Below are 19822 nucleotides of genomic sequence, written 5' to 3' on the forward strand. Positions count from 1 at the left end.
TACTGAGCCCCAGATGCCTTTTCAGAGTGAGCTTTTATATATAATGAAGGAACAGGGTAAAGACACGTGGATGCCATCCATTGTATTAGACTCTGACCTGACAGGAACAATGAAGGGAAAAGGAGACATTTAAATGGATGTTTTGTAGCTGGTTCATGTTGCTGGAATTTCCAACCTTAATTAGCCCATATAAAAAACACACAATCCATATCTAATTATAAGCTCTATGTCTAGATTGGGCAGATCTAGCACTACACTTATTCCCTAGCTATAAGACCCCTTGCTACTTGAGGTTTCTCCTGACCACAGGGCTCCAGTCTATAGTGGCTTCTCCTCCTCTTTTTCTATCCCCTCTCTTCCTATGCTGTCCTCCTCTTCCCTCTCTACCTCCAATCCCACTTCCTCTCTCCACTGCTGAAAAACAGGCTCTCGACTTTTATTGACTAGTCAAGATGGGGAGAAGGTTCCCATGACATCACCTGAGTACTTGACAGACTGCTTGTCTGGGTCAACCCCTCTTGAGGAAGTAGTGTTAACATCAGAATACAAACAGCATCAGGCCAACCCACTACAGGATCTTTTTATGCAATGGAAAGGGAATGTAAATTAGATCTATGACAAATTAGTCCTTTCTAGCTTAAAAACTTGGAATCTGTGAGAAGAACTGAACAATAGGGGGTAAGGGAGAATAGAAGATAACCCTTAGGTCTGATTTTTACAAAAATGGAAGGAAAAATCTGTGATTTATCGTGTAGATAAGGGCTTTTTTTAGTTAGCTGCTATTTTCCTGATAGACAATAGAAAGCGACTTGGGGAGGGAGGAAAGGGTTTACTTCATCTTACAACTCTCAGGCCATCCTCTATCACTGAGGTTCTGAAAAGTGTTAAAGCCTATCCAACAGTTCAGAGAAGACATGGATAGTCAAATAATGCAGATGACCTCGGAGCATATGGTACACGTTTTTTCCCTTCAAGAAGGTTCGCTTGGGGTAAAGATTATTTGTTCAAGATCGGGGTACATTGCCCAGCAAAGGATGTGGTACTGGCCCAGAGACTGTTAGTGCCTCGGAATTCAAGACCTTCAGGGAAAATCCACCAAACAGAACTTTTCTCAATTTAAAAGGTAAGAAACAAAGCTATTTTATTTATAGCAACATTGTGGCAAACCGCCTCCTTTTCCAATCTGAGAGCTATACTGCAAAAGTGGAAGGCAGGGATTTTAGAGGCACAAATAACAATTGTCTCAACTCTGAGGATTTTTCTACTGAGAGAACAATCGTCATGTTTTTGTTTTTGTTTTCCTAGCAAGCAGTCTGTAAATAAGATTACAGAGACAGAATGAGCACTTGCTTAATATTTTAGGATAATGATTACATAATAGGGGAAAGATGGAACAATTTTTGGGAAATGAGCCCCCGTGACTCTAAGATGTCTCCTCTCAGGACTCACGTGTTGAAGGGTCATGGTCTAGACATCCTGTGGTTAGCAATCCTTAGGATAAGAGTAAAGTCCTACTGAACCTGGAGGTTTTCTTTTTAAAAGACACAGTTACTTAGTAACTCAAGTTGAAACTCGGTTTGAAATGGAGCTTCTTTTATAGCATCCCATTAGAATGCTGGGTGAGCCAGCTCCAGTAGCAGGCATTGGCAGGCAAGAATGCATCCCTGCTCTACCTTGATCCTGAAATAAATTGTGCAAAATGAACTATGAATAGTCAAAACTATTGGGGGATGAATCTGATGCATGTTTGCCCTATGGAAGCAGCAGCAGCCCAGGGAAACAAGGCAGACTGGCTCCTGGAAAATGACGGTGGACTGTAAAGAGCTAAGTGCTTTGGGGGAGAGGCCCACCCCACTCTCCTGCCTACCTTATTACATAGCCCCAATAGTGGCATGCTTAACTCTCCTTCAACACAGGGTATTCTCATAACTCCTGTTTGGTGTCTTCATCCTCACATCCCTCTTGTTCTCTCAAGATGACCTATTCCCCCCTGCCAATCATTCTCAATTAAAATAAATTTAACTTCTTTCCTCACACTCCTTCTGTCTAAATGACTACCAAACATCCACCACCAACTGACCCCCTAAATTCATTAACTGTCCAGACATATTCAGACATCAAACATTCTAAGCAAATCCAACACTCCCAAGTACAAGACATAACTAACCCCAAGCCATATCCTCTCCAAAAATCACTCGCATGAACATACTCTATTCTCTCTCTCTCTCTCTCTCTCTCTCTCTCTCTCTCTCTCTCTCTCTCTCTCTCTCTCTCTCTCTCTCTCTCTCTTCTCTCTCTCTCTCTCTCTCTCTCTCTCTCTCTCTCTCTCTCTCTCATTCTCTCTCTGTCTCTGTCTCTGTCTCTGTCTCTGTCTCTCTCTCATGGCCAAAGCTTCTCATGGATCAAGGTCATCCAACAAACTTTCTCTCCTAAACTTCACTGATCTCGCCTTCAATAACCCCCTTCACTGTTTTCTTTACACCTTTTTTCAAAGACCTCCATTAGTCAAGGTCCTTCTTGCTACCAATACCCCAAAATGCCAGTGCCCAGCTTCCACTACTGACTGCTTGTCTTCTTGACCATCCAAGCCCCATTCTGGGAACCAAAGGCAAGTTCTCTCAACCTTTCCACACCAACCTCAAAACCTCATATCATCCTTTCATTGCTTGACAAGAGACTCCCCAATCATCCATGTTCTTGAATTTTTTCTATTTCAGAACCCACCTGAAAAACCCTGGGAAAGTCTATTCTGATGGAAGAGAAGCCTCACAAATTGTATTTTCCCCAAAATAACAACACCCTGCTTTCAGATAACAGTTGCTCCCCCAACTAACCTTATGTAGCCAATCTAAATTTTCCTTGATCCTTTCCAGAACACTCAAACAGACTCTAGATAAACGTTCTTGCCAACAAACAGCCCAAGTTTTCCTGCATATTGCCTATTAGTAAGGGTGGGGTCTATCCCCCTTTCCTTGGCCTTGGGACTCTTCTTCTCAACTTTCAGGGCCATGTGTTGTGATCACAAAAAGAGAAAGAGCTATTTAGATATATTCCGTTTGGGTGTAGGGGAAGGGGGTGTCTCAGAGGACCCATGCCAAGGCATCCTTTTCCCTGAGGGACCAGACACACACTGGTATAATATAGAATAGAGTTTATTCAGGGCATGGGGAGGGGAGTTAAGAGGGTAGCAGAGGCAGAGAATGGCAGAGAGAAGGAGAGTGTAGATAAGTAGAGGCTGGCCATAATCACATGGAAAGAGGGGGGAAGGGAATGTGGACTCTCCCTAGGGTATGCTTTCCTTACAGATGTTATCACTTCCTGTGATTAATGAAGGGAAGAGGACTGTTGGAAGAGTGAGCTATATCAGGGTCCTCTCAGCAAAATCTTGCTGGCATATGCAATAGTGTCTGGGTTTGGTGGTTGTATATGGGATGGATCCCCGGGTGGGGCAGTCTCTGGGTGGTCCTTCCTTCTGCCTCAGCTCCAAACTTTGTCTCTGTAACTCCTTCCATCTGTATTTTGTTCCCCATTCTAAGAAGGAACGAAGTATCCACACTTTGGTCTTCCTTCTTCTTGAGTTTCATGTGTTTTGCAAATTGTATCTTGGGTAGTCTAAGTTTCTGGGCTAATATCCACTTAACAGTGAGTACATATCATGTGAGTTCTTTTGTGACTGGGTCACCTCACTCACGATGATATCCTCCAGATCCATCCATTTGCCTAAGAATTTCATAAATTCATTCTTTTTAATTGCTTCTGGGTTGATTTTAATCCCTCCTTGCCTCTTCAGAAATGTGGTTTTGGGCAGGGCAGTGAGCACTCGGTACTGGGTGATTGTCCTGTTCCAGGTGAGTTAGGAAGTTTGGGGGACTATTTTCTCCTCTGTGGCCATTTTCACTTCAGGAGAAACTAAGAAAAGAATGATGATCATTTCTAACAGTGGAAACTACTTAGTGGCTCACGCTCAGCGGAGTTTCTGAGTCTCTGATGAGAAAGGGTGGTAAGGCTACACAAATCTCTTCACTTGTGTGATTTTCACAAGGACACTGTGAGTTTGGCCTTGTGAATAAGGCGTGATGTGAATATGGTGTGATTTCCAGAAACACAGAAGACTATGGAAAGAGGATTGACAGAGCAAGTCCTCAAGACCATTCTTATAAGAGAACATTCACCCAGCCACCCACATGTGGTCTTTACTTTCTAACTTCCTCTAATGGAGTTCTGCCTTTCCCTGTCAATGCTCCATGCTTTTCCTTAAGCTTTCAGTCCCACTAAAGCTTCACCTGAGTAGAGATATTATCTGGCACCCTAACCCCAGCCAGTCTGAACTAATCCTGGCAAGTAACATTTTGGATTCTTTGACAGGAGGTCACATTACTCATCTGTGACTAGAAGCTAATTCTTCAACCTCTGCCAACAAACACTACTAACTGTTCTAATAAAGAATGATTCATTAGCATCTGAAGCACCTGTTGACTCAGAGCCAACAACAACCATTCAGAATAATTTACCTAGACTATTGAATATTAATATCATCCCCACTGTCCTCAAACTTCAAAACACTTCTTCATGAAAGGCTGATAACTCTGTAACAAGTGAGCCTGAGAACTTTCTTTTGTCATTTTTTTTCCAAACCACCCCCTCCCTCATTGCACAACTTTCAGCACATATGGAACATAAAGGATTGGCTTGTTGGATGGCTAGTTTCATTACTGAAATTTCTTGTTGAATTAAAGTACATGTAGTTGCTTATAGCAAATTATTTAAATGTTCTCTCTCTGTCTCTCTGTCTTTATCTGTCCCTGTCTCTGTCTCTCTGTCTCTGTCTGTCTCTGTCTGTCTCTGTCTGTCTGTCTCTCTCTCTCTCTCTCTCTCTCTCTCCCTCTCTCTCTCTCTCTGTGTGTGTGTGTGTGTGTGTGTGTGTGTGTGTGTGTGTGTGTGTGTGCCACATGTATGAAGGTACCCTGAAGGGTGGGAGAAAGCATCAGATATCCTAGAAAAGGAGCAAGAAGTGGTTGGGAGCCAGAAGACTTTGGTGCTGGGAACCAAACTGGAGTTCTCTAGTAGAGCAATAAGTGTTCTTAACCTCTGAGCCATTTCCCTAGGCCATGAATTATTAACATAGCCCCTAGTGACTTCATCTTCACTCTCCCTGATTTATGTGTGCTCTTATCACAAGCCACCAAAGTCACATTCAGAAATCTTTACCAGGATCTATTTTCCTCTAGTAGTGCTAAGATTTACAGATGCAGAGATGGCCTCCAGGGCACAAGGGAAAGCTAACAAACAAGGATGGAAAATAATCTCTTGTCACAAGAATGGAGCAAATTTTAGGAGCTAGGATCAGAATAGATATATTCTCTTGATCCTATATATTCCCTTCACAGATATGAGTTAACTGGCTGTCTTGCCAGTTAATGTCATAAGTCTGGTATTTGGAGAATCTATACTTTTACTCATCAAACTGGCTCATATAAGTCATCATTTAGAAAACTTGTTTTTAATTTGGTTGCTATTTTCTGTACACAGGGGAGATTTTTTGAAATAGTTCCATGCAACAGGAGACCTTAAACGTAAGTAAGCTGTATTAGGTACATAAGAAGATTTCTGAGAACATAGCTCCCAGATATAAGCAGTCTAATTGAACCTACAGAGATGAGATAGGATGAGACTTGGTTTGAACTGTGACTTTAGGAAACTGGCACAGATCTCATTTTTTAGGGATTTGGGGAGTGACAATTCCATATCTTATTTAGACTGCATGACAATAATTGTGCTATGCCAAATCAGTTACATAATGTTTGGTACTTCATCACATGTGGATGAAATGCAAACCTCTGGTGAAGCTCTATGTACCAGATTTGTGATACCTATTATCCTGAATTTCAAGGTTGAATTAGCCAGCCATTTAATCACAGAATGGTAGTGCTGAATCTTGATAGCATCTTTCCAACATCAAGATAAGCGCAAAACTAAAAAGTATATAAGATTTTCTTTCAAAACAATGAAGGCTGTATGCTGTATTCTGTTTTATCTGGAACACTGATCTATTATATAGAAACAAGCACTGACTTTGTATCTGCTGTAAAATTAGCAGTATGCCCTTATGACAGCTAGAGATAGCAAGTATAACTATCATGAATAAACTAGTAGTCAGTACCGCTGTTGTAAAACATGTGGTAGATGAAGAAGGTTGGAGAAATCACAGGAACTATGAAAGAAGAAATAACCACTTAATGTGACTATGCCAGGTAGCAGAGAGTGCCTGATTGGCAAGAGTAGAATTAAATATGTTAGGGAGAGAGAAAGACAGGCAATGAAGACACACTAGAAGAAATGGATACTACAGTTGAAGAAAATATTAAATTTATAAAATCTTGGCACAAAACATTGAGGAAATCTGGGACAATGCAAAAAGACAAAAATCTAAAAGTGATAGGAATAAAGGAAGGTGAAGAAATCCAAGTCAGTGGCACAAAAGGTATTGCAACAACATTTTAGAATAAAAGTTCTACAGCCAAGGGTAGGCAGTGAAATCACTGAAAACAGAAAGCTGGTAAAGGTGTAATAGAACAAGGCGGCCATGTTCCAGCCCCAGCAAACAGCAGAACTTGGCAGCTTTGGCATGTGACTCTGGCTTTAGAGTCAAGAATAGAAGAAGGGGTTATAAAAACTAACGTCTTCAACTAAGAAAAGTCACTGGGGCCAGATATGTAGCAAAGGTGTTCCTGCAAGGAGGACCAGGTAGGCCACTGTGTTATAGAATCTCCCTCCATGGCTAAGAAAAGTTGCTGAGGTCACTATATAGCAGGTGTGTCCCTGCATGGAGGCTCAGAGATACCATTGCATGAAGCTGTGAAGTTGATGTTGCCTTAGAGCTCTGAAAATGTTAGAGATGCCAAAGTGGTAGGATACCTACTGAAGAAAGCTTCTAGAGAAAGTACAACAAGCCCAAAAGAAAGAATTGTGCTACACACAACAAAGCTGAAAGAAGTTGGAAATCTGAAGGGTATTTTGACATCAGATGTGGAGATGCAACGTTTGGAATTTGCCCAGCTGGTTTTCAGTCTTGCTTTGGTCCAGTATTGCCTTACTATGCTCTCTTCCATATGTTTTGGAATGGGAATGCATATCCTGTGATGTTGCAAGTATGTGATCTGCTTTTTTCTTTTGATTTTATAGGGGATTACAGTTAAGAGATTTCATGAATATCAGAAGAGACTTTCAACTTTTAAACATTGTTGAGACTGTGCTAGACTATGGAGACTTTTGAGGTTGGACAAAAATACATTTTGCCTTATGTTATGTCTACAAGTCTATTGGGACAAGAGTGTGCAATAATGCTGGTTTGAGTAGGATTTGGGTTTTTTGTTGTTGTTTTTTGTTTGTTTGTTTGTTTGTTTTTTTCCCTCAAAGATTCATGAGTTTGAGTGGTCGGCCCATAGGGAGTGGCACTAAGGTGTGGCCTTGTTAAAGTGGGTATGTGTAGCCTCCCCACCCCCAGCCTGGAACCTGCTGGCTCAGGGGTGGAGTTTCCTGCTCATTCATTCTGCCACACCCACTGCTGGACTGTGCTGCTTTGCTGCTTGGAGTCACACACGTGTTCACCCTGCTACTGGACCCCAAGTTATTTGGCGGGAAATCGGGTTCCCTCCGCCTTCCTTTATAACTGGATGTCAGAACTAGTAAAATTGGGCTTTGAACAGGATGAGCTTGTCTTGGCCTCGTTTCTTCTTCCTCCCCGTCTAGCTTCCTCTCTTTTCAGCTCGGAGCTGCCATCTCAGTGGAACTGTTCACATTGCAGGCTGCTGGCTGGCCCCCAACAGGTATGGACTTGTTAGAGGAAGTGTGTCACTGTGAGTCTTGAGGTCTCCTATGGTCAAACTCTCCACAGTGTGGAATTCCTGTCTCCTCCTGGCTGCCTTTGGATAAAGATGTAGAATATTCTGTTCCTCCAGCACCATGTCTGCCTGCACTCTACCATGTTTCCTACCACAGTGATAATGGACTAAAACCTCTGAAACCGTCAGCCCTAATTAACTGTTTGTTTTTGTAAGAGTTGCCTTGGTTATGGTGTCTCTTCACAGGTGTCATAAAATCCAAATTATGACACCATTCTTGAATATACACCCAAGGGATATGTCATCTCACCACAGAGACACTTGCTCAGCCATATTCATAGCTGCTATGTGCATCATAGTCAGGAATTAGAAACAGCCTAGATGTTCCTCTACAGATGAATGGATAAAGAAAATATAGTACATTTATACAATGAAATATTACTCATTCATTAAAAATTAAAATGTGGCAAATATCGTTGTTAATTAGTTTATGAAAGGAATTCCAGTCAAGATTATAGGCATTTTTTTTACAAACAATTATTCCAACTTACATAAAAAGAAATGCTGCAACTTATATAAAAAAGAATGTGTAATACTGATGATTTCACAATCCTGAGTAAAAATTTCCTGCAAAGAATGTCCAAGTTTGTTGTTTAATGTTAAAATTAATAATGAAGAGGGACTTGGAATTCAATATAGTCTACATGAGGTAGAGGACTTTTAACTGAATATCATACATGCAATGATGTTAAGATTGGGAGAGGGAATTCTACTTTTCAATAGAGCTGCTTATTTGACACTATGCTACCTAAGTAGGGTCAAACAACAGAATTGAGGAAATACAGAAAGTTCTTTTTTTATTGGTTATTTTATTTATTTACATTTCAAATGTTATCCCCTTCCCAGTTTCCCCTCTACGACACCCCTATCCCATCCCCATCCCCACTGTTTAAATGAGGGTGCTCTTCCCACCATCCACTCATTCCTGCCTCACCACCCTAGCATTATCCTATTCTGGGGCATCAATCCTCCACAGGACTAAGAGCCTCCCCTCCCATTGATGCCCAACAAGGCTATTCTCTGCTACATATCAAGCTGGAGTCATGGGTCACTCCATGAGAACTCTTTGATTGGTAGTTTAGTCCTTGGGAACTCTGGAAGTTCTGGTTGACTGATATTGTTGTTTTTCCTATGAGGTTGCAAACCCCTTCAGCTCCTTCAGTCCTTCCCCTAACTCCTCCACTGGGGTCCCCATGCTCAGTCCTATAACCATAGGCTGTGAGCATCCATATCTGTACTGGTTAGGCTCTGGCAGATCCTCTCAGGGAACAAAGGCTTTATAATTACATCCAGCAAAAGACAAATTCTTAGTCTGGTATCAGGGAACTGGTCAATTTTCACTGCTGTGTAAGCATTAAAAAAAAAATGATCTCCTAGTCTTTTGGTGTCAGGAAAATTGTTTTGTTTGTTATTTTTATTTATAAATGGTGGTGTAGTAATAAGCTAGTTCAGTCGATAAAGGCTCCAGCCTGATGACCCAAGATAAGTCCCTGAAACACAGGTCGCATGCATTTGTAATCCTGGCATTTCTATGGCAAGATGGAAGAAGATAAAGAATTGTCTAGAAGTTAGTGGGCCAGCTATCTTGGAGTTTGTTATTTAACAGCAGAAACTCCCTCAACAAGATGGAAACTGATATCCAATTTCCAAAACACATTACCTGACCTCCACATACATAGCTGCACACAGACACAAACACACAACACACAAACAATTGATTAATCACTTTAATTTTAACAATTTACCAAGGCTAGGTATGAGTGATTTCTGATTTTGACAAGAGGTATTATAAAAAAAAAATCAAAACAGAACAACAACAACAAAGGAAGAGAAAGAGAGGAAGAGAAATTTTCAGCTAGTGCTAAAATAACCTAGGGTTTTAATGACCAGCTTTGTCAATACAGGGTAAACTGAGGCAGGCAGCTGGTGGAGGTCAATGCTGAAAGCAGCTGACAGGGGTGAATCCAGATACTGACAGGGGCTGCTGCCTACAGCAGCCATGGATTAGAGAAATTACTCAGCAGGCTTTTCTCTGAGGGGACAAAGCTTAATTTACCTGAGCTGGCATACCCTTTGGCCTGTGGAAAAAACTATTCTAACTATTCACTTAATTCTTTGGAGTCAGTGAAAAAGAAAAGGAAAGAGAGAAAATTCACACACACACACACACACACACATGTGTATATATATATATATATATATATATATATATATATATACATATATATACATATATACACACACACATACAGTTGGTAGATGGAGCAAGCTATAACACACACACAAACAAGCTTTACAAATCTGCATACATATATCCATATATACATTTATACTGTATACTATAAACACAAAGACACACACACACAGTTGATTGTAAAATGTTCCAACAACTTTACTCTTTCTCCCAGGCTTATATATCCCAGCAAAATCTTTCAAGCAGTAAAAATTACAATATGATTACATTCTATTTTTCTTCTACCGAATGACTATAAAAAAAGAACAGTCTGTTCTCCAAACATTTACAAGAAACAGCAGTACATAGTACAGATAAAGAAAGCAAATTGTTCCCAAGAACCCATGTACATTCGTAACTAAGCAACTTGTTATAGATTAACGAAGTGTGCACAAGCAAGGGAGATGACTCAGCCAGTTCCTCTTACTGTCAGACAGCAATGTTTGGTTACAAAGAAAGGATTGTTTTATTATTTATCTTTATACAATTTGCAAAACACATGAAACTCAAGAAGAAGGAAGATCAAAGTGTGGATACTTTGTTCCTTCCTAGAATGGGGAACAAAATACCTATGGAAGGAGTTACAGGGACAAAGTTTGGAGCTGAGATGGAAGGAAGGGCCATCCAGAGACTGCCCCACCCAGGGATCAATCTCATAAACAACCACCAAACTCAGATACTATTGCATATGCCAGAAAGATTTTGCTGACAGGACCCTGATATAGCTGTCTCTTATGAGGCTCTGCCAGTGACTGGCAAATACAGAAGTGGATGCTCACAGTCATCTATTGGATGGAACACAGGGCCCCCAATGGAGGAGCTAGAGAAAGTACCCAAGGAGCTAAAGGGGTCTGCAACCCTATAGGAGGATCAACAATATGAACTAACACCCCCAGTATCCCCCAAGAGCTTGTGTCTCTAGTTGCATATGTAGCAGAGGATTGCCAAGTTGGCCATCAATGGGAAGAAAGGCCCTTGGTATTGCGAAGATTATATGCCCCAGTACAGCAAAATGCAAGGGCCAGGAAGCTGGAGTGGGTGGGTTGGGGAGCAGAACAGGGGGAGGGTATAGGGGGCTTCCGGGATAGCATTTGAAATGTAAATGAAGAAAATATCTAATAAAAAAAGAAAAAAAGTAAAATACAAGAAAAAGAAAATTTTAAAAAGTAACCTTAGAAGAATTTTAAAGGTATCACAAATCTAAACTTTTATATCAAAATCAGTCATATGTACTTTCAATCCTCAGAATGAATATTTACTCATCATCAATTCTTATTAAATCATATCAGGAATCTGAGGGTAAAAATGGATATAAGAAATCAATCAGCAGCAGTCCAGCCTCAGTGAGAGTCACGTCAGCCAGTGCTGACATTGATCTTGTTCCCTAGCCATAAAAGGTCCCTAGTTAACTAATAAGAGTGTGCCTTTCTGAACTTCAAATTGTTCCCTAAGATTTTCCGCATCAGAGCCAGTAGAAAAAACATCTTAACCTAGCTTCACTAACAATTTTAACATTTTTTCCCAAATGTTTTCTAGGGATGGTAGACATTGCGACAATCTACATTTCTAAGCTCTTTCCTAGGGTGGAGATAGAATCATTAATCTGTTCCAGCAGCAGTGCCTGGAAGAGATCAAGCGTTATTTTGTGTGCCAGAGATACTGCCCAGTAAGGGGCTGGAAGCCCCCTTAGAGTTTTCATACAATTACTGGATTAAGAGGGAGACCCTTTCCTTATTTTTTCTCTATACCTCAAGGTCCCCTGCATGTCTTGGCTTCTGTGTTTCCTCCAACTTCAAGCCAGAAGCACAGCATCTTCAACTGTCTCTCACTAATCCTGACCTCCATCCTCCTGTGATTTTGACCTTCTTGTCTCTGCCTGACCTATGAAGGCCTTGTGATTACATTGAACCAATTGGATACCATTAATATCTTCATCCCAAATCCTTAATACCATTCACAAAACCCATGTTAACTACACAAAGCTACATATTCTTGATTTCCAAAGGTTAGGGAAACTTATTCTTGAGTATCATTCATGGCCTTACCAAAATCCCCCTAAGAACACCAACTGTGATGGTTTGAATATGTTTTGACTCTCATAGATTCATGCATTTGAATGCTTGGCCCATATGAATTGTCACTATTAAGAGGTGTGGCCTTCCTTGGTCCTGAGAAGGCTTGATGCTCCAGTGTAGGGGAATGCTAGAACAGGGAAGCAGAAGTGGTGGGTTGGTGAGCAGGGTAAGGGAAGATGGGATAGGAGCTTTTGGGGAGGGGAAACCAGGAAAGGGGATAACATTTGATATGTAAATAAAAAAATATCTAATAAAAGAAGGCTGGAGGAAGGGCACAAATGAAAATAAAAATAAAGAAAGAGGTGTGGCCTCATTGGAGTAGGTGTGGCCTTGTGTATGTAACTATGGGGGTGGGCTTTGAGAGTCTCTTGTGCTCAAGTTCTACTCAGTATGGAAATCTAGTATCCTCCTGAATGGCTGCAGATCACGATGTAGAACTCTTGACTCCTCCAGCATCATGTCTGCCTGGATGCTGCCATGCTTACTGCCTCGATAATAGTGGACTAAACCTCTGAAACTGTAAGCCAGCACCAATTAAATCTTTCCCTTTATAAGAGTTGCTGCGGTCATGGTGTTTCTTCATAGCAATAAAACCCTAAGACATCACTTAAAGGAAGAATCTCTGACATTAATAAGGAAATTTTTATTATTAGTACTAAGATACATTGGAAGAAAATAGGAATAAAGCAAATTCTGCAGACTTATAAGTTTCAAATTAATGTGTGGGCAGAAAAGCTGTGTGGGCTGGATTTCAACACCACCTCCCATTAGGATCTTCTGGGAGTTAATTAAAATGAAACTAAGTAAATAGATGGAGGGAGGAAAGTTCTTCCTGGTATCAACTTAATTTCTTCATGTCCTGTGACTAAAGTGCGTGGGACTCTGGGATAATTCTGACAAATAACTCTACTGGAGGTATATCATGTGTGGCCCTGTACTTTCTACTTGAAAAGCTATGGCTTCTGAGAGAAGCATTATTCCCTGTGACGGGTTCTTCCAATTAAACTTGTTTCTATTAATATATAAACAAGCATATGAAACTTATAACACAGTAGGTTTCTGAAGTGCTTTTTCAAGCATCTTTAGTATTAGTTATCATCTCTCTCTTCCCATCCTTACTCTTCCTTTTCCTCACTTAAGCCTCGTTGTCCATTATTCCTTTTTCCTCTTTAATACTAGACACATGAGAGGGAAAAGTCATCACCCACATTACCTAGCTGTAATGCTGTAAGCTACAATAACAGTCAATCTGGCAAAGTATGCCCATGAGTGAAAGACTGGTATAAATGATGTGGGAACTAAAGGGGCGTTGGGGAAGAGGGGGGAGGATAGCCCCAGAGTTCCTCCTATGCTCTGGGCAGGTGGATTCGGGAGGGCTGCCAGATGCTTTCCACTTGGCCCCAGGTGGGCATCTAAGCCTCTGACCCCACTCAACAAGGGGCATCCCTCAACTTGGGGGGGGGGGGGTACTGTGGCAACACCCTGTCTCCCCGGGGGTTATGGGAGAGAGGGCTTAGGGAGAGAGTTTCCCACACAGGTGAGAGTCTGTGCAGTGGGCTTTGATGAGAAGAGACTGTGTATAGTTTTAGAGCTTTGTTATAGAAAGGCAGGGGGAAGAGAGAAGGTAAAAGAGAGAGAGGCTGGCCATGGCCAAGAGGAGAGAAGGGGGAAAGGAGAGAGAGAAAAAGGCTAGAGAGTGAGAGGAAGAGAGAGGAGAGAGAAGAGGAGAAGACAAAGAAAAAGGAATGAGAGATCAAGGAGGGGTCAAATAGCCCCTCTTAAAGTATGCTGCTAGCTTTTCTGTTGCTAGGTAACTGGGGAGGAGTTTAGCCTGAAGGTCAGAAGCTTGGGACATTTCCTATGTGACTACTAGCCATGCTTCTCTTGTGGAGGTTGTGGGGGCAGTAACTTTGACAGGGGCCAGAGTTCCAGGAGCATGAAGGAACACCTACCTTGTCTTGTAGGTGAATTATCACCACTCCAAGGTTCCACTTCAGTTCGACTGGAGATCAGCCTGGCTGTGCATAGCCCAGTGCCCCACAAAATGGTATGGAGGTAAGCAATCACTATCTTAATGGGTTCACGGCTCACTCTGAAAAGGTATAACGTAAAAGCAAAATTCTAGGCCTTTAGGCCCAGGCTTGAGAATGTGACCTCTGTGACTCAATGCTCCAAGGTATGCTAATCATAAAACAGATAGTGACATTGCATTCCTCCACCCACCCGCTTCCTGGGTTCAAGGAGTGTTCATTCAAAGAAAGTCACCCTGACCCACCCTGACTATTGCTGGAACCCGCTATGCAAATGTGCTATTGTTAGGGGCTCTTAGAAACTGGAAATCAGTCTGGCGGTTCCTCAGAAAATTGGACATAGTACTACCGGAGGATCCAGATATATACCTCTCCTGGGCATATATCCAGAAGATGTCCCAACCGGTAAAAAGGACACATGCTCCACTATGTTCATAGCAGCCCTTTTTATAATAGCCAGAAGCTGGAAAGAACCCAGATGTCCCTCAACAGAGGAATGGATACAGAAATTATGGTACATTTACACAATGGAGTACTACTCAGCTATTAAAAAGATTGAATTTATGAAATTCCTAGCCAAATGGATGGACCTGGAGGGCATCATCTTGAGTGAAGTAACACAATCACAAAAGAACTCACACAATATGTATTCACTGATAAGTGGATATTAGCCCAAAACTTAGGATACCCAAGATATAAGATACAATTTGCTAAACGCATGAAACTCAAGAAGAATGAAGACCAAAGTGTGGACACTGTGCACCTTCTTAGAATTGGGAACAAAACACCCAGGGAAGGAGTTACAGAGACAAAGTTCGTAGCTGTGATGAAAGGATGGACCATTTAGAGACTGCCGTATCCAGGGATCCATCCCATAATCAGCTTCTAAACGCTGACACCATTGCATACACTAGCAAGATTTTGCTGAAAGGACCCAAATATAGCTGTCTCTTGTGAGACGATGCCGGGGCCTAGCAAACACAGGAGTGGATGTTCACAGTCAGCTATTGGATGTATCACAGGGCTCCCAATGGAGAAGCTAGAGAAAGTACCCAAGGAGCTAAAGGGATCTGCAACCCTATTCTTGGAACAACATGATGTACTAACCAGAACCCCGGAGCTCTTGTCTCTAGCTGCATATGTATCGAAAGATGGCCTAGTCGGCCATCAATGGAAAGAGAGGCCCATTGGACTTGCAAACTTTATATGCCCCAATATAGGGGAATGCCAGGGCCAAAAGAATGGGAATGGGTGGGTAGGGAAGTGGGGGGCGCTATGGGGGACTTTTGGGATAGCATTGGAAATGTAATTGAGGAAAATATGTAATAAAAATCAAAAAAAAAAAAAGAAACTGTCTTGAGAAATAATACGCACAATTACCAGGTATTCCTTGTGACTCGTGTGACTTTGCACTTCCTTGTGACTCTTAACTGGTATTTTTAGTATTTTCCAACAACACCCTCCCCACCTTCTAGAGTTGTGGTTTCTTCCTTTAAATACCCCCTTACCCAGCTACTCAGGGTGCCACGGACCTCTACCCCTGCATGGTGTATGACTGTGAGCCCGAGAGTGCTCTTGAAATAAAAAGTCCTCTTGCAGTTTGCTGCAAGACTGTTTCTCATGAGTGATTTGGGGTGTTGCCTCTCCTGAGTCAGAACATGGGGGAGTCCTCATGTTGTGGGTCTTTCAACTCCACAGGAACTATAAATTTCACTAAGAACCCAGGGTTTGGCCTGCGCCAACTTGGGTGCAAACTCAGCAAACCCTAGCTTATCCAGGATCTTGGGATCACTGGTGAGTGGAATGCAACATCTTTTCCAAAAAAATCCGGGAGGGTCTTGTGCCAGTAGGAACAGGGACAAAGGAAACCTGCTGACCATTGGCTGGGGTTTGTTCTCACCAGCACCAGCCCTACGTCATCTTGGGTACAAACTTGGTGGAAGGTCCCAAGATCCCCACAGGACTCTCCACTCTGCAGGCACCCTAGCACACCCAGGAACTTGAGATCACTGGTGAGAGAATGTAACATCTGTTCCAAAAACCCCAGAGGGTCTTGTGCTAGCAGGAACAGAGACAAAGGACAAAGGCAGGCCCTAGCACACCCAGAATCTTGGATTCACTGAGTCCAGTCTACACAGGAGAGCACATGGGCAGCAGAAACAACAGAGCTTCTTGGACAGGGTCTCTTCAGGCCTTCACCCTCAGCCAGGAGGCAGAGCTGAGACCCAGAGCCCGGGGCACCTTCCCTGCCAGAAGAGAGTCGGCCTCCAGGGAGGGATCTGACCCCAGGACTCACGAGATGGATCTGAGCTCCAGACTTCTGTGCACCTTCCCTGCAAGAGGAGAGCTTGCCTGCAGAGAGTGGTCTGACCACTAGGACTCAGGAGAGAGTTGGTCTCTCAAGAGTGATGACAGAGTCTAAAGAATCACAGGAGAAACAAGCTCCAGCCAGAAACAGCTAGACCATCTAGCACCAGAGATTACCAGATGGCAAAAGGCAAATGTAAGAATCTTACTAACAGAAACAAAGACTACTCAGCATCATCAGAACCCAGAACTCCCACCACAGTGAGTCCTGGATACCCCAACACACCCCAAAAGCAAGATTCAGATTTAAAATCATATCCCATGATGCTGGTAGAGGATTTTGAGAAGGGCATTAATAACTCACTTAAAGAAACGCAGGAGAACACTGCTAAACAGGTAGAAGTCCTTAAAGAGGAAACACAAAAATGCCTTAAAGAAATACAAGAAAGGGCTTGTGAGATGGCGCAGTGGTTAAGAGCACCGACTGCTCTTCCGAAGGTCCTGAGTTCAAAAATCCCAGTAACCACATGGTGGCTCACAACCATCCGTAACGAAATCTGATGCCCTCTTCTGGAATATCTGAGGACAGCTACAGTGTACTTACATATAATAAATAAATAAAATCTTTAAAAAAAAAAAAGAAAGAAAGGAAAGAAATACAAGAAAACACAACCAAACAGGTGATGGAATTAAACAAAAGCATCCAAGATCTAAACATGGAAGTGGAAACAATGAAGAAAACCCAAAGGAAGACAACTCTGGAGATAGAAACCCTAGGAAAGAAACCAGGAACCACAGATGTAATCATCAGCAACAGAATAAAAGAGATGGAACAGAGAATCTCAGGTGCAGCGGTTTTCATAGAGAACATGGACACAACAACCAAAGAAAATGCAAAATGCAAAAAGATCCTAACCCAAAACATCCAGGAAAAGCCAGTACACTATAAGAAGACCAAACCTAAGGATAATAGGAATAGGTGAGAATGAAGATTTTTAACTTATAGGGCCAGTAAATATCTTCAACAAAATTATAGAAGTAAAACTTCCCTAACCTAAAGAAAGAGATGCCATGAACATACAAGAAACCTACAGAACTCCAAATAGACTGGACCAGAAAGGAAATTCCGCCAGACACATAATAATCAGAACAACAAATGTACTAAATAAAAACAGAATATTAAAAGCAGTAAGGGAAAAAAGTCAAGTAACATATAAAGTCAGGCCTATTAGAATTACACCAGACTTCTCACCAGAGACTATGACAACCAGAAGATCCTGGACAAATGTTATACAGACACTAAGAGAACACAAATGCCAGCCCAGGCTACTATACCCAACACAACTCCCAATTACCATAGATGAAAAAAACAAAGTATTCCATGACAAAACCAAATACACACAATATCATTCTACAAATCCAGCCCTTCTAAGGATATTAAAGGGAAAATACCAATACAAGGACGGATTTACACCCTAGAAAAAGCAAGAAAGTAATCCTTCAACAAACCTAAAAGAAGACAGCCACAAGAAGAGAATCCCAACTGTATCAACAAAAATAACAGGAAGCAACAATTACTTTTCCTTAATATCTCTTAATATCAATGGACTCAATCCCGCAATAAAAAAGACATAGGCTAACAGACTGGCTACATAAACAGGATCCAATTTTTTGCTACTTACAGAAAAACCCACCTCAGGGAAAAAGACAGACACTACCTCAGAATAAACGGCTGGAAAACAATTTTCCAAGCAAATGTTCCAAAGAAACAAGCTGGAGTAGCCATTATAATACCAAAAAAATTGACTTCCAACCCAAAGTTATCAAAAAAAAAAAAAAAAAAAAAAAAGGAGGGGCACTTCATACTCATCAAAGATAAAATCTTCCAAGATGAACTCTCAATTCTGAATGTGCTACAAATGCAAGGGCATCCAAATTCATTAAGGAAAGTATAGTAAAGCTCAAAGCACACATTGTACCTCACACAATAATAGTGAGAGACTTCAACACGCACTCTCATCATTGGATAGATCCTGGAAACAGAAACTAAACAGAGACACATTGAAACTAGCAGATGTTATGAAACAAGTAGATTTAACAGATATCTACAGAACATATTATCCTAAAACAAAAGGATATGCTTTCTTCTTGGCACCTCATGGCTCATTCTACAAAATCGACCAAATAATTGGTCATAAAACAGACCTCAACACATACAAAAATACTTATATTATCCCATGCATCCTATCATATTACCACGGACTAAAGGTGATCTTCAATAACAACATAAATAATAGAAAGCCCACATTCATGTGGAAGCTGAACAACACTCTATTCAATGATACCTTGATCAAGGAAGAAATAAAGAAAGAAATTCAGGTACTCTACCCAACTCATTCTATGAAGCCACAATTACTCTGATACCTAAACCACATAAAGACCCAACAAAAATAGAGAACTTTAGACCAATTTCCCTTATGAATATTGATGCAAAATACTCAATAAAGTTCTCGCTAACTGAATTCAAGAACACATCAAAACAATCATCCATCCTGACCAAGTAGGTTTCATCCCAGGGATGCAAGGATGGTTCAATATATGAAAATCCATCAATGTACTCCATTATATAAACAAACTCAAAGACAAAAACCACATGATCATCTCGTTAGATGCTGAAAAAGCATTTGACAAAATCCAACACCCATTCATGATAAAAGTCTTGGAAAGATCAGGAATTCAAGGCCCATACCTAACCATGATAAAAGCAATCTACAGCAAACCAGTAGCCAACATCAAAGTAAATGGTGAGAAGCTGGAAGCAATCCCTCTAAAATCAGGGACTAGACAAGGCTGCCCACTCTCTCCCTACCTATTCAACATTGTACTTGAAGTCCTAGCCAGAGCAATTAGACAACAAAAGGAGATCAAGGGGATACAAATCGGAAAAGAAGAAGTCAAAATATCGCTTTTTGCAGATGATATGATAGTATACATAAGTGACCCTAAAAATTCCACCAGAGAACTCCTAAGTCTGATAAATAGCTTCGGTGAAGTAGCTGGATATAAAATTAACTCAAGCAAGTCAATGGCCTTTCTGTACACAAAGGATAAACAGGCAGAGAAGGAAATTAGGGAAACAACACCCTTCTCAATAGTCACAAACAATATAAAATACCTTGGCGTGACTCTAACTAAGGAAGTGAAAGATCTGTATGACAAGAACTTCAAGTCCCTGAAGAAAGACATTAAAGAAGATCTCAGAAGATGGAAAGACCT

This window comes from Mus caroli, unplaced genomic scaffold (genome assembly GCF_978045245.1).
Source record: "Mus caroli unplaced genomic scaffold, Mus_caroli_1 scaffold_17, whole genome shotgun sequence".
NCBI lineage: Eukaryota > Metazoa > Chordata > Mammalia > Rodentia > Muridae > Mus > Mus caroli.